The sequence below is a fragment of the Hoplias malabaricus genome, chromosome 1 (genome assembly GCF_029633855.1).
Source record: "Hoplias malabaricus isolate fHopMal1 chromosome 1, fHopMal1.hap1, whole genome shotgun sequence".
Lineage (NCBI taxonomy): Eukaryota > Metazoa > Chordata > Actinopteri > Characiformes > Erythrinidae > Hoplias > Hoplias malabaricus.
This window is the reverse complement of record NC_089800.1, coordinates 14734297-14749539: the sequence shown is the minus strand read 5'-3', so window position 1 is coordinate 14749539 and position 15243 is coordinate 14734297. Positions and strand designations below refer to the sequence as shown.

General features: G+C 41.7%; 1 protein-coding gene across 4 annotated transcripts in view; it reads left to right on the top strand.

The window, feature by feature from the left end:
* dip2ca (disco-interacting protein 2 homolog Ca) overlaps positions 1-15243 on the top strand; it is a 120179-nt gene that overhangs the window by 462 nt on the left and 104474 nt on the right. The window lies entirely within an intron of this gene.

Sequence of the window (15243 nt, the reverse complement as noted above, 5' to 3'; positions counted from 1 at the left end):
CCTGACCGATCATACCACCACAGCCAAACCGACCCCAGATGTGGAAGGCTAATTATTCTCAAGCAGTCGGGGTTCTGCTGCATTTGGGAACGGTGGCAGTTTGGTGGAGGAAAAGAGGCGAGGTTCAGCCTCTGAAATTTCCCACTGCATTTCTTTGTTGTCATGAGCCAAGGGCTACTTCGTTGACCTTGAATGAGCCGTTGCAAAGACTTAGCATTTTCTCATCTGAACCTCGCGGAATCATTTGAAACCGTGAAAATGCATCATCCTCCCAACGTTAGACCAACGGGCACCTCTTCCTCGGTGCAGTGTTTCATTGACGCTAGCTAACGTTAGCGAGGCTAACCTGACGGCTAGTTAAGAACAGTGGCTCAATGGAGCCGTTGACTTTTCCTCCAACTCGAACCATCATCTACAGGCGGTCGGTTTCTTTAATGTGGAGGTGGATTTGGTTCCCTTCTATTTCGCTCACAAAAACAGACTCCTAAACTCATTTGAGCCTATACTCATTCGAGTAGATCCACCTTTTACCTAATTGATAATAAACATAATTAGACCAAAGTAGCTTTGTTTCGGACAGACCGAGATCAGTCTTTAAAAATGAACCCTTGTCTGGTGGAGCACGGCAAGTTCAGGAAGTGATCCAAATCTCCAAAGAATTATTTAAAAAAAATAAGTGAAGTATAACGGAGGTGTTAGTCTGATAAGTCGATGGTAAGAAGAGCAGAGTATCCTTATTATGACAACTGGTCTAAGACCAGTTTTGTTCAAGCGCAGAAGGCCGTTTATAGTCGTTTTGAGCACGTTTTTCCTCCTTTGGTACATTGACCGGTAACTCGAAGCCATTTCAAAGCTCCCTCCACAGTTTGAACTCGATTTTACCGGCCACATCTTAATTATGTCTGAAACTAACGCCGCTTCTGTCTGTAGTATGTCCATCAGCTGTTCGACCGTTACTTTCTCGAGGCGCGCGACGTGCTCGAGACCATTTAAGGCGCGAAAAGCTTTCGCTCGAGCGCCTCGAATCTACAGAGCCCCGAATGAACAGAGTGGTTTAAAGTGCACAAAATCCACTTCTGTTTATCTCCCTGCCTCTGAGAAGTGTTATTATTCGAAGGCTTTTTTTGATTGCCCGCGGTTTATTGAGGAGCCTCCTGCACACTGATGTGGGGGTTTGTTTGTACAGCCGTTATTTGCAGGGTTATATATTTTACTGATTACTATGCTCTATTGCGGATGGAAAGCATTTACAACCAAGTCTTGTACCTTTTCAAATTTTCCCAGGTTGTGCTCTCCAGACAGTAACATCCCGCCATTAAAGGGATTCTCGGTTGATTACAGAAAACGCTGGTCGTATAGGATAACTACTGGTCTTCTTTTGATTTAAAATGATCCTCGAGTAGTCAGTTGAGAGGCTGGTCCTGAATGGTGTTTTTGCTCAGTGTTGTGTGAATGAGTGGACACTCTTGTACACCAAGTAAACCTGTGTGTATTTGCATCACTAATGTAATGATACACACATAATTTTTGGTACTGAGATCATGATTTGATTAGATTTTTGTCATTTGTCATTGTTTTGCTTCCTGAGAAAACACAACACTGGTTTAATTTTATTCCAAAATAACAAAAAGTTGCAAAATAATAAAAGAGGATGTGTAAAAAAAATGATTGGATGCAGTCATGTGTCTTGTTTTTGTTAGTGACAGCAGTAACAAAGAAAATGTGGTGGACCCTCTGAAGTGGCGCAAGAGGCATGTCAGACATTTTACATGACATTACTCCATTCTGAAGGTTAATATTTTGGATTTCTTAGTATATGTATCATTACACCCTTAGTAAAATGAATTGTAGAGCCTCATGTTGTAGTTTGGGTCACATACACAAATACTCTATTTTTAGCAGTAATTGTTTGCTTGTGTTGTCAGCTAATGAGATCTCAGGGTCCTCCAGTATATGTCTCTATCCTTATGTGAGGAGACATTCTCCAGAAATTGCTGCAGGCAACATTCGATACCTCTTTTGCATATTTTCACAGTGCATGAATCCTGGTGAAATGGCAGTGTGTTTTTAGGGAAAGTTGCCTTGTTAAGCAGCCGTCTGTCAACTGTCACCCAAAAGGCACAGTCAAGTGAGTGTGAGCATGTGGCAGGAGTGTGGTGAAGACGTGGGTGGTGTTGTGAGTCCTCTTTGGCACTGTGAGGTACAGTAGGTGCAGCAGGATGCAGGGCACAGTGCAGTTGCTTTGAAAAACTTGCCGATTTTTAACTTGTTCCCCATAATACAGTCTCCTCTACGGGCACATCTGGGCTTCATTTTACACATCCTCCGAGGCCTCAGGCATCTGGTGCTCCTAAACAGTCAGGCAGCAGCCTTAACCCCTTCCTTCCTGTGTTTCGTGCTCCTCTAAGTCATTTATCAAACACAGGCCACAATGACTATGTAGCACCTGTTTCATAAAACTAACACCTACGCACGTGATGTCTGGGGAAATATTCCTTTTTATGACAGGAATAAAGAGAATAGGTGGCAATTATTCTGTGTCTTGCAGTGTCTGTTTTGATGATGTACCCTTATGACTAAATGTTAGGCTTTGTCTTGGAGCAAAAGCAACAGCTGGCACTGCACTTGTCATAGCTTATGCCTTACTCGCATCGTTCATTTTACCAAACAGCCTTTCAGTTTAACCTAGTGTTTGTTAGAATTAATGATGATATTATTTAGGTGCCCTTCATGCTTCATTAGGTTTAATCAGCTCATTTAGAGTTCATGCCCTTTGTGATTCCCTTTGGGATGGATACATTGTAAATGCCTTTCCAATGTAATCCCATAGAATTCCTCAGTAGAGCTGTTTTGTGAAAATGCATTGAATAGATGTAATCCTGTTGTCTATATTGTGATTATGATAATTGTAATTGTAGTTAACATTTCAGTGCTCCCTCATTAAATGCTCTGTCAGACAATGTGACTTTCTACAGCTAACTGAACATCTGTGATTGGGCGGTGAACTCTCATCATGTTACACAAATGTCTGAGGAAGTGCTAACTTTGCTAAGTGGCTATGCTGATTTGAGGACGTTTGGTGGCTTGATACTAGATTTAGCAGTTTACATTCATTCGTTCATTGTCTGTAACCGCTTATCCAGTTCAGGGTCGTGGTGGATCCAGAGCCTACCCGGAATCATTGGGTGCAAGATGGTAACACACCCTGGAGTGGGCGCCAGTTCTTGGCAGGGCGATACACACTCACACATTCACTTATACCTATGGACATTTTTGAGTAGCCAGTCCACCTAACAGTGTGTTTTTAAACTGCGGGAGGAAACTGGAGAACCTGGAGGAAACCCAGTCGGACACGGGGAGAACACATCCATCTCATCACAGACACTCTTTACCAGATTTTATTTGGGTGAAGACCATGCTCATCACAGCAGGGCACTAGTGGCGCTGTTCAGGTATGTTGAAATTGCTGAATTGTCTCCGCTAAGTGTTAATTTCCTGATATTTTCTGTCGCCTGGAACTGACAATTAATAAAAGGCTAGATAAATAACGTTTGCGTTATTTTTTAAAAGTATTTAATTAACGTGATGAAGCTACATAATTTTTATTTCTCTGGAAGCCGAATATGCATCAGAATTTTCAAATTATGTCAAAATGCAAAGTTTAGGTTCCTGAATTTCATAAATTCAGAAATATGTTTGCGTAGTAACTTTGATATGGCCATCCTTTAAATTTCAGACGTTCATTGGCAAAACACCCAGTTGAAAATTCATTGTTTTTGTTTGAGGTCACAAAAACCAACAGATGTTGTGCTCATATGTGCATCCTCCAAGTTATGTTTTCGCCTAAACCACTTTCGGATTAAGGCACATTATAGAAAAGTGAGTACACAGGTCATTTCTTTCTGTTTATCACTCTTAAAAACAACAGTTTTCAGCTACATGTCCTCGTTATTTGTTATCTAAACCACATAAATGTTGTACGTGGACCTCTCGGTGAAACTTAAAATATTGAAAAGGTTATCATATAAGCCCTTTAATCAGACCTTGTTTTGAATTGATCTTCTGCTTTGCACTGATGGGATACATTTTAGATTGTCATGCTTTTGACCATGGAGGATATGAGGACTCCCGCCCCTTTCTCCACAATCGGATGTGGCAGCTCAAGGTCCCTTTGAGTGACTCCTGTTTATTAATGCATACACAGATGAGTCCTTCGATCAGAGGGCAGTAGAGGGCCGACTCATAATAGTAAATAACTCAGATCACCATTGATCTGCTTCTTAAAATACATGGTGTCACACTGAATGTGAATCGCTCTTGATATTAGATACTACCTGGATAGGATTGTTTACACCGCCTACTTTGTTCTTGAGGACATGGACAAATGCTTGTGCACTTGCTGGCTGAACACAGCTGCCTGCAATTTTATTACATTTTCCTATCATGTGCTGAAGAGGAAGAAAATTACTCTTCTTGACAAATACCTTGAATTTTTTGTACTGTCCTATTTTGCTTTTGGCCTATTTTCCATAGCTGTTTATCATAGTTTCTACAGGAGAATCATAGTCTCTTGAGTTTCTTTCCCCATTTTTAACTGAGAGTATGGATAAGCAAAGCTTGAGAACATTGCTGACTTGAAGGAAACTTGTCCTTAAATGGTACACGCTTTAAAAGTCCCTGCCTTCAAACCTATAATAAAATCTAGATTTACAAATGTTATGTTAAATATTAGGAATAAAATAAAAGTCAGTTTTTAGAGATAATAATAACAGTGCTACTGGTATAAGCTTAAAAGGCAAATGCCCCATGGGAGAAGAATCCATTTGACCTACATTGGCTGGAGTCATAGTTCTCCTTTGGGACTGAGTGCATGAGAAGAGATAATACTATTGGAGGGACTTTAGTGTAGTGATACTGTGGTATTATGGATGTGAGACGGATGTACAGCAGATGGATTTTTTTTCAGAATAGATTATTTGTTGAACACGTAAGCTAACAGCAGACATCACCATTCAGTCACTCATAACTCATCATTCAGTACAATTTTATTTATTCCAAAATAGTGTGTTCTTACATGAAGCATGATAATTTCTTCTCATGATGCTTCTTGACATCTGCTAGACAGGTTGGCTTTGTGATTTTCAATATGCTTTTGTACAGTAGAAATGTGGTGGTAAAAATGATTAAAATCCATTGGTTCTTAAATAGTAATTGTTTTGATATTGAGATGCAACTGGTGGTTGGTGGAAATTTCACTAGTGTTTTTCCCTCTTGGAATGTAACCCCAAGTTTCTGTTCTGGCTTTAGGTGTTGCCTGGAGTGTTAGCAGTTGTTTTTGTACTGAGTACCGTGTATGTTTAGGTTTAGGTGTTCCCTGAGCGCTGATGGGACCTGACAGCAAGCTGGAAGTGGGGTCGTTGGGCAGCTCTCCGTGGTGAAGGCTGGTGTTCGGGTTGTGTCACTAACACTTACCTCTGTGTGGCCATGGGGGCGGGATCATGGCATTTACCAAATGCCATGAATAAATGCTAACACTTGCCAGACGTGCACAGCATCATGGTTTGAGGTCCAACATCCACAGTGCGCAAAACTTTGTTGATTGTCATCAGCGACTCTTATTCTAGAGTGACTCAACAGAGATGGCTAACATTAATTTTCGTATGGTTAAATGATTAAAATGCTGACACATTTGCGCAGTTGTCCAGAAACATCTTGCTTTTCCAGGTAGAATAAATAATATCATCATTAATCTGTATAAACTGTGATGGTCTGGTGACCCCCTACCGGGTGTGTTCCTGCCTTGTGCGCAATGATTCCATGTATGCTCCAGACAAACCGCACCAATGAAATGGTAAAAGAAAACAAATGAGTGATAGAGTGAGTGAGTGAATGTATGAATGAATGAATTAATAAATTCATGTATAATCTATATAAAATCATCTGTAAAATATTGGTCAGTCTAAAGCAAATATCTGTGAATTCTGATATGATTTCATTTTTTGTCCCGCATCTGTAATAATATAGTTCATTCATTCATTCATTATCTGTAACCGCGTATCCAATTCAGGGTCGCTGTGGGCCCAGAGCCTACCTGGAATCATTGGGCACAAGGCAGGAATACACCCTGGAGTCCTTCACAGGGCATAATAATATAGTTACATTATATTATTCCAGTATTTCCCAAAAGTGTGGTATATTGTTTTCATTGTCCCTATTCCCCTTCTGTATAAGTGTTTCCTTCAGTCACACTTTTGTACTCCCAATATTTGAAAACTAATAATGACAAAAAATAGTGCTGTGTTCTCCCTGTGTCCGTAGGTGTGAGTGTGTGAGTGAATGTGTATCTGTGTGTCTGTGTTGCCCTGTGAAGGACTGGCGCCCCCTCCAGGGTGTATTCCCGCCTTGTGCCCAATGATTCCAGGAAGGCTCTGGACCCACTGCGACCCTGAACTGGATAAGGGTTACAGATAATGGATGAATGAATGAATGAATAAAATAGTGCTGGGCGATATGAGCGCAAATCAATATCACGATTAATTTAACATTTTACCACAATTATGATTAATGAACGATTATTTTGTTTCTGTATTTTTTACCCTCATAGTTCAGTGACGAGGCTTGTACTGTAAATATGCTGCAGTTTTAAATATGGGATATTTTTTCTAATGTCGCTGGGAGCTTGTTCCTCTCTTTTTTTCTCATTTTGTTCAGTGTCGTCTTAATTATAGTCAAACACAGCACGTCCAAACCACAGACGCTGTGTTATTATTTGGTACGAGCTGTTCGAGTTGCTTGACCGGCCTCAGCGTTTAGGTTGCTTCCATGTGGCAGATAGGGGCAGTACGCGACTACAGCTTGGTAGCGAAGTTTTAAAGGAACAGTACATGAACACACAGTGGGGACATAACAGAATTAAAATAATCAATATAGAAAAGATAATGTCAATTAGAAGTTCTGAGTGTCGATTATGATTAATTTTTGATTAATTGCCCAGCCCTAACTTAAAAAATCATTTTCTAAATGTCAGAAATTTCTTCGAATTTTCGAAAGAATCATAATCAAAATCATTTTCTCTCCTTTTAATTCTCAGATGATTAGATATTAGTGAGGTGTAAGTAGTCTTCTGTCTACAGACTTTGCAAAATGTAGCTGCAAGCCAAGGAGCAGATGTTGAAGCACCTGCTTAGACCTAATTTCCTCTTTCTATCCCCTCAGCTTGTGCGGCTCTTGAGCACATGCCATCGGAGTCTGTTCCAGTTCGCCTTTCTGCTACCTAGGCTCCTGAGGATGCATAATAACTGCCTACTTCAAAACAGTGCTAGACACAAAATGAGCTGCAATTTGCAGTGACCTTTCTCTTTTGGATTTTCTTTTCTTGCTACAGTAGACTTACATCCTCGGCTTTTTAAAACACAGCTCATATGGCCCTTATTCAGGTGGGTGGTGAGTGGTTTGGATTTATTTTGTCTCTCTGAGCTGCAGCATGATGCAGCGAGCTACTGTCTTTGTGTGACTCGCTGAGGCCCATCTGTTACCACAGAGCTCCTTCAACTGTTGACTGCCATGCAGGATTATGTCATCTCATTGACCTTCAAATTGCTTATCCTCGCCTCTAATCCAATCGCTGTAGTACGCCAACCCTCTGACCTCTCAGGAAGAAGAAGGTTAAGAAGCCTTTTTTATTAATTGTACTTTTATCAGCCGAAGACAGTGTTTTACGGAGACATAAGGGAGCAAAGGAAACATGACTCAATCCTTTTGAGAAGGCTTTCTGTTTGTTCTTGGCTCTTTAGAGCTGCAGCACAGCAGTGTGCTGATGAAGTTGCAGTATGCAGATATCAGGTTTCCACTCCTCATTCCAGGCCTGAGTCTTCTCTAGAGGCAGAGCTTTCTTTGTTGTGACTGTATGAGCGATACCATGGGATACCAAGCAACACGATAACATCAGAACTTCAGTCTGCCATCCCATAACAACATGTGTAGAAGCCTCTGTGCATCTTTCACTGTGTTTTTTAGTGGCAGCACAAAGGCTGGGGTCTGTTGAAAGAGAGATAGTCCCTCAGACGGTGTCTTTTAGGTTTATCCATCATAGACACAAGCTGTTGGTTATATATATTATTGTTATTGATTATTAAAAGTTGCCACATGCCTTAAGAAAGGCAGTAAACAATTTCACACTTCACTGACTTTGCCTTACTGTACTTCAGTGTGGTGCCACCTTTATGTCCTCTAGATTTGGAGAATAATTCTCACACTGGGAGCCCAACAGACTGCATATTTTTGCTGCGTGACTGTGTTATTAGACGGTAACTCAATGCTGGTCTGTAACCGCACTTTTCACCAGAGGACACAGCTGCTTGAGAACAGCATTATCTCAGGACGCCTAGCCATTCAGCTAGATCTGGATGACATAGCCAAGAATAATTAGCTACTAACAACTTCAAACGCTCCCAGCATTTTGTGTGGAGTATACTGTGTAACTTTTATAATTGTTATCATTTATAAATTGACATAGTTGTTATACAGGTTTGACCTTTCCACATTTATCTACACTTTAATGCATTGACTTACCAATGGCACAATCCTATTGTGTTCTCATTTTCAGTATTGATATTTAACATTCAATCAATGGATACAGACCTGAGCCAAGAAATAAGCTTGGAAGTGAGTTGTTTTTACTTGAAGCATTTCACTTAAGATTGATTTCAGGTCAGTAGTGCTCAATAGGTGGAGTCTGGTCCGCATTGGACCCGAATTCAGTTTATAACTGACCAATAACAAAACATCAGAGAGGAAAAAAATGCTCCCTGTATATTTTGAACAGTCTCCTTTGTTTCTTGTCGTCCAAACTCAGAACTTAAAACGATTTCTGTGAAACGAAGCTGGTAGTTACTGTGTGGACTTGTGCTCATCAAGGAACATTTTTAAAAGTAATAGGCTACTGTCATGTCCAGAAGTTAAAATGACATTTTCAGTGTGGCTCTGTACAAATGAAAGTGAACAGTAAAAACCACTCAATTAAAGAGGACTAGGCTGAAAAATATATGTTCATTTGTAAGTGGTCATATTCATAAAGTGGAAAGATTCATATTTAAATGCCCCTGATTTAGGCTATCATGCTCAAACTACCCCACAATTATACTTCATCACAGGAAGAGATGCACAGCTAGCAATATGACCTCACACAATGTGCAGTGTGGGTGTGTGCTATTTTGGAATAGATTTGTCATAGAATTATTTTAGATTCACACTTTTTTTTTGTTTGTTTCCCAAGAATAACTGCTGATATCAGCCGGACATTTTCCACTGATATTGATGTGCAGTCTGTATGTAGAATATGCTGTCAAAATAATAAAAATGTCATCACTAATAATATCCTTGTATTGATTAAACTATTAAACATCTACTGTGTTTTTTATTTTGTTTTTGCCCAGGCCTAAGCTCAGCAATACCAGGCCCAAATCTCTACATCCTGTAAATTGTAACCTTTGACCCTGCTGCTCAGTAAGAAGCATTAGCTCCTTCCCCTGTCCCCCACTGTCAGAACAAATACACAGTCTGCCTTTCTATCCGTCTGTCCTCTTGCCTGTAGTGCAGAATGAAAAAGAGAACTCCATTCTAAAGTAAATAGGAAAGGGAGACACCTGGCATCCTGCATGACATCATACGGCCTGAGCAGTGGCTAGGAGGCCACAACACGTGCTGAAGAATGCGATACAGGAATAGCCCAGTTTGCGCTTACATGTGTTACAACAGCTGCAGCTCTCTCACTGACTGCTGTGTGTACATGTGTTAGGTTTGAGGCAGCAGGAGTGATTTTCTTGTTCCACTGTTTTTGCAGGTTGATTATTTGTTTGACATAGTGTGACTGCAGAACTAACAATCCAGTCAAAGCCAAGGCTTTGCTCACCTTTAGATCTCTGAAAAAAAATGAAGCAAGGAATAGCTCCTGTGTGACACGTGGCCTAGCTTTGTTTTTCGTTGGTTCTGACAGTACAAGATGTTGTATTCTTTCCGCTTTTTATATAAGGTCCCAGACTGTGTGGACAGTGAGGAAAGGTTTTCATATTTTTTGGTTAAATGAGAATAAGGCAAGTGTGTTTTATGCCGTACTCCTTACAATTAATTTGTCACATTGATTCATTGGTAGGCGGCACGGTGGTGCAGCAGGTAGTGTTGCAGTCACACAGCTCCAGGAACCTGGAGGTTGTGGGTTCGATTCCCGCTCCGGGTGACTGTCTGTGAGGAGTTGGTGTGTGTTCTCCCCGTGTCCGCGTGGGTTTCCTCCGGGTGCTCCAGTTTCCTCCCACAGTCCAAAAACACACGTTGGTAGGTGGATTGGCGACTCAAAACTGTCCGTGTGTGTGTGTCTGTGTTGCCCTGTGAAGGACTGGCACCCCCTCCAGGGTGTATTCCCGCCTTGTGCCCAATGATTCCAGGGAGGCTCTGGACCGACTGCGACCCTGACTTGGATAAGCGGTTACAGATAATGAATGAATGAATGATTCATTGGTTTCCAATTTTCCTCTTTTTCCCCAAACCCATTTCACAATGTAGAAATACACACCACAGGCCTATGTCTCTAGCCTTTCCCAAACCTTTCCCTTTTATTTCTCTCTCTTTATTGTCACTCCATCTCCACCCACATAGTCTTTACTGTGCATAATTTCACTACATACTTCAAGCTGAAGGTCACCAACATCCACAGTTCCTTCACTCATCAGCTCTTCACAATAAACAGTCCCCACGCAAATGACATAACTAGTCCTGCAGTCATCTGTGCCTCTCAAGATGAAGTTCTCAAACGTCTAACCATGGACTTCTCACTTTATTCAAGCACTTGCTCAAAGCAAGGTCAGCACAGCCCCTTCTCCAGATCACCAGTGATGTAATAGACTAGCATTCTTGATTACAGTGATAATGACCTCACTGACCAAAAATCACCTTTCAAGTAGACCTACAGTACACCCTGCTGAAATCAAATTCTGTAGTCTGCACTCTGTATGTTCCAGTTTAACTAGAATCTAGAACTTTAGTTATCGTGTTATTATTATTATCTTCTCTGAGACCTGTTTGTGTGGTGGTGTTTCTACATTGTCAACACTGAAAAGAGGTACGGATAAATGAGTATGTGCTGGATTATTAAATGTAAATATTATGGAAATGTCTCTTTGGTTACAGACCAAACTGGAACACACGTCCAGTGAGCCTCTGCATGACTGTAGACTTAGACTGTAGACTATCTATCTGTCTGTCTGTCTGTCCCTCATGCCCCCTTGTGCCCTGAATCCTGTGTGTTCTTTGTGAAGGAAGCAGTCATGGGGTCTAGTTCAGCAGCTACTCTGTTTACATCAGAGTGCAGTTCACAAACAATGCACTTATGATCTGTCTGTTCCTCTGGGCTTTTCCCTCAATGAGGTGACAAGCAATTTCAACCCCCCTGTCAAATGCCATGCAATTCTCAGAGGAAACATTAAGCATCAGCCAAAGCGTGAACCACACTGTTCTCCAGGTCCAGAGTCCTCTACAAGCTGCTAGAGTACGAGAGAGATGCAGAGGAAGAGAAACAAAGCTCGAGGGATAACATCTAAGTCACCTCTGTTGTCTGAGCAGTCCTCAAAGATTCTGTAACCTGGAATCAATAACCTTTTTCCCCGGTGCCCTCTCCAGAGCAATTGATTGGTCTCCTTTCCCTCACTCTCATAATGATCATAATGCCCTCTTATTTCACCAACAAGTAAACTCGAAGTTGGGGAATTAACTGGCAAATCAATTTAGAAATAGTGGAATGGGGTATGTGCAAGATCTATGGCTTTAAAGGGTTTTTGTGCTGGGTTTAAAGCCTATGGGACATGTTTCGTGTTATTGTTGCTTCGGTAGGACTTTCTATTACTACAGAAGGTTGTATGTTTTTTTATTGATGAAAGATGGTGGACCCAGGCAGTTTGTGCTGAATACCAGAGAAAATGACCAATGGGAAAGAGGAATTTGCATGGATATTCAGTCAAGTGGAATTTGATATAGCCGAGAGCAGAAGGCATTCACACTATTTGCAGAATTTGAAAAGAGGCTGTTAAGACCCAGCAGTATTTGGGTGTGTCGTCTGACTTTTTCCAGCTTTTCACAGCACATGAGGCCAGAAGCTTAGAAATGTGTCACTTTATGCAAGTTTGTATCAGTGTTAGATCCTGAAGCACTAGATGTATGCTTCCTTTGATCCCAGATTTATAGAGGGAAAGACACTGCACAAGACCTTTCCTCACAAACAAAGGGAGGCGGGGGAAAGGGAAATGGCTGCCTAACTCTTGCTGTTTTCAATTTTGCATACTGCACATGTGAAAGAATGTGCCTTTTTATGTTTCTGGATCTACCCTCATGCTGTTAAAACATTAGCGGGCATGGGTTTTTGCATTTAAGTCAGCAACACATCCCTTAAAATGGGCTGTGGGCAAAAAAAGCAGCAGGGTGAGGTAGAATGTTAGCATGGTTTGTGGGGTAGTGTAACAACCTATTTAGAAGAGGGGTGGGCAAGACTTAGAAAGCATGGAGCATGGAAAGAGGAAACAATGAAGGCGTGCGAGGGAAAGAATTTGCACCTTCCAACTATTATACGACAGATGCTGTAAAGCTGTTGCGTTGAGTCTCTGTCCAAACCAATCATTGAAACTATAGCACTCAACCCCCACCTGCCCCCACAAACTCCCAGCAGAGGAATGCAGAAGAAATCTGATGGAAGATGTATCATGGCTGATCCACATGCTTCGCACACACACATAAACACAGAGAGAGAGAGTGAGAGAGAAAGAGGCACATGACTCATAGGAGACAGCCTGTGTTCTCCTCTGCACATTGGTTCTCCGGAGGCAGAACCCTCGCCTTTAATTATTCAGCAAAGGCGGCCAGAGGCCCTGTCTCTGAGCTCTGAGACTGTGGCCACATTAAGGCACTGAGATGACAATGCACTCTATTCATAGGCCGCCTGTGTGCAGGCCCTTTTTTAGAGCTCAGGAGCATGTGAAGCATTCGGTATGAGCGTGGCAGGGCTCTGTCCCATGGGAATGTATTTTGCATAGGTTTGCTCTGCACCGGAGTCCCAGGGTGTGGGCTTTGCCATCAGCTACTTTGAGTTGAGTCATGGGTTTTCTGTGCATGTTAGAAGCTGTATCTGAGATTCACACTGTGACCCAATTTCACATTTGATTCCTGTAGAAAGCTTGGGCTCACTTATCTCCTTTGTGTGTTATGTAGGAATCATTTAACGTACCACAGGCAGCCATATTCTTGCTGATGCTAGAGATGATTATTTTGTAATGTCAGTGTGGGTGCTCAGTCATCATGTTCTGCTTGGTTGGGATCCCACATTACCACCCTCCTAGTTATAGCAGTTTATCACTGGATTGTTATGTGTCGAGTTTAATGGTCTTCAAAGCTGGTAATTCAGGCTCTGCTCATCATTCGCTCAGCCCACGGTCCTCTGCTCCACAGCAGCATCCTCTAACCAAAGCAGTGTGATCCCATCCTGTTGCCGTTTTGTTACATTGTTCGTCTCAATGTACTGTAGCGCACAGGCTCTTTCAACCTTTATCACATTGTGGGTGCTCAGAAAGAGGGCCGCTCGCATGGCTTTGTGGCTGAGATAAGGCCCAAGCGTGTACCAGAGCCACCCCATATCAGTCCGGCCTGCAGCCCACACTCGCCTACCGATCGCTCTGCTGATCAAGCCTTCATCCTCAAAGGGAAGAATGACGTCTTTCTAAAGGAATTAAGTGCTCGCCCTCCCACCCCCTTCCCACTTTCTATCACTAACCATATGTGCTCCAACAAACTACTGACACAAGTGTTTCCACACTAACAAACACCACCTACCACAGAGGACTGCTTGCTTCACTCTGTTCTGCAATCCGTCCTTTGAAGTGGAAGGGTGAAATTGGTTCTTGATAGAGGAACCCTTTGAGGTTTCAAACAATCTGGGTGTAAGTGGCTGTTTTGTGGCTTAATAGTACCACCAAACTGTAGTGATGTGGACTTTGCCAGATGGATGACTTGGCAGGGTGCTTATGACAGACGCTGGCATTTTACACCTGGTATTGTGTGCGGTGATTTAGCAGTGGGACATCTGACTTTGAACTGCTGCAGGTTTTAATTCGAGGATGAATAACCCAGGCCCAGTGCTTCATATGACATTTTATCAGTGGGATCAACATCTATGGCATCAAACAAAGTTTTGAGAAACAAAAAGCAGAATCTGTAATTGAAAAATTAAATTTTGAAATTGAGAGGATTGTTGTTAATAATGAGAGTTGTAAAAGTAAGTTTGAAAACATAATATTTCTGTTTAATTTGTATTTGTGCTTTTCAGTTCACTTCTCTCAGCTTTACTTTCAGCTTCTCGCTTCTCAGTTCTGGTCCTGTTTTGATAAGGAGGTGGGATCTAGTCAGACATTGGCTGCTGGAAATAAGCCCCGCCCACTGAGTACATAATAAACAACCCACTACCTAAACAGAGGTTTTAACTCTTCTCACACACACACACACACACACACACACACACACACACACACACCAGTACTCTTCCTTCATCCTGCAGTTCAACTGTGTGTGTGTGTTAGACAAGGGGGCTCTGCTGAACTTCAGGTCTAGGTGTGTGTGTGTGTGTGTGTGTGTGTGTGTGTGTGTATGGAGAGGTTAAACTTGGGCTCTCCTTCTGAACGGCTGACTAAATCCCGCCCTTCTGTCTTACAGGGCCAGAAATAAGAAGCGAGAAGCTTTTCGAACTAGTTGTAAGACCGCGTAACTCAAAAGCAAGAAGGTTTTGGAGTTTAATCGAGACTGAGAGAAGTGTAACTGAGAAGAAGTGCAATGAAAAGTGCAAAGATAAAATAAACTGCTAAATACAGAAATATTCTTTTGACAAACCTGTTTTTAAAACAAAAGTACTCCCCTTTTTGGAAACTCTATTCTTGTTTATGGCTTCTGATGTTACGTTTTCAAAGATTTTGGCCCTATGTTGATCCCTTACAACATCCACCTTATTTTTATCTGAAAAATAGCAAATAGCTTATCATTAACAGATATTTTGTTTATTTGTGTATAATATTTAACATTTTAATGTAAGTTGTCCATCGGCATTTTCAAACATGGTCTTATCCATGTTGCAAAATGCCTACATTGTTAAGGATTTTATCTAATCTCCAGCCACAACAGTTTCTATAGACACTTCCCCACTGTTACCCTTCACTGACC